Genomic DNA, 1,358 nt, shown 5'->3' with positions numbered 1-1,358 from the left:
GATGACGAAGTGGAACCAGGTATCAATATCAAGGCAGAACAGGAGAAAGATCAAGATTTGAAGCCAATAATTGATTTTCTAAAAGCAAGTGTTTCGCACCCTGCTTGGGAGAAGGTGTCTAGTCTAAGCCCTGTGATAAAGCACTATTGGGTGCAATGGGACCAGTTAAAGCTTGAAGATGTATTCTTGTACGGAGATGGGAAACTACCGATGGGAAAGTGATGACTTAGCAAACAGTTATACCGATGAAGTTACGGGAAGTCGTGCTGCGTCAATCCCATGATAATTTAACAGGAGGACATCTTGGAATCAAGAAGACATTGAGTCACATACGACAAAGATTTTACTGGATAGGTATGAGGCGAGATGTGGAAGAATGGTGCAGGACATGCGGTACATGTAGTGCTAAAAGGGGACCCAAGCATAAGGGACGCCCACCTTATGAAGAGTTGCCTGAAAATGTGTCAGAGTTTGTGAAAGTGTTATCGGAAAGGATGGATGATATTCACCATCAAGTGCGTTCAAACTTGGAAATGTCTGCTGATTCGATGAAGCTATCTTATGATAAGAGATGTAATGAAGTCAGCTTTGAACCAGGAGACAAGGTGTGGTTGTATAATCCCAGGAAGACCAAAGGGAAGCCTCCTAAGTTGTCTTCCTCATGGGAAGGTCCATATGATATAGTGGATCGTCTCTCAGACGTGACTTTCCAGATAAAATGTGGTCGGCGAGGTAAGCCAAAAGTGGTGCATGCCAACAGGCTTTGGCATTATCACAGTCCAGGACATTTCAGTTGGGATGAAGTGGACAACAGAACAAATGACGCTGCTGATGACGTGCCACCTGAAGAAGCCACCGTCGAAGAAGAAACTCTACTCAGTTTTGAGAAGGAAAACTGTGAAGCTCTTGATGAAGCTACTACCACTGATGTGAGTGTCACCGACGATAGGACATTTCCTGATGAAGCAGATGAACCCCACGTGAAGCAGAAGCCAACAAGATGGAGACCAGTACGGAAGAAGATACGTCCCGTAAAATTAAGAGACTTTTTTGAATTGTAATTTTGTGTTTGTAAATTCTGTACATTTAATTAAGTTATTGTTAATTGTTATTGGTTTAATGTAAGTGGCTATTGTTCGGGACGAACAATACTAAGGAGGGGCAGTGTTGCGTCAGCGAGGTCACGTGACTAGTGTCACGCCACTCGTTCTCTCGAACCTTCGTGAATTGCTGGGACGCTATTTAATGGCTCGGCATGGCCAGGTGATTAAGGCACTTGACTCGCAATCTGAGGGTCGCGGGTTCGAATCCCCGTCACACCAAACATGCTCGCCCTTTCAGCCGTGGGGGCATATAAT

The sequence above is a fragment of the Limulus polyphemus genome, unplaced genomic scaffold (genome assembly GCF_000517525.1).
Source record: "Limulus polyphemus unplaced genomic scaffold, Limulus_polyphemus-2.1.2 Scaffold65, whole genome shotgun sequence".
In the NCBI taxonomy this organism is placed as follows: Eukaryota; Metazoa; Arthropoda; class Merostomata; order Xiphosura; family Limulidae; genus Limulus; species Limulus polyphemus.
The sequence above is the reverse complement of the archived record's forward strand: the minus strand, read 5'-3'. Positions refer to the sequence as shown.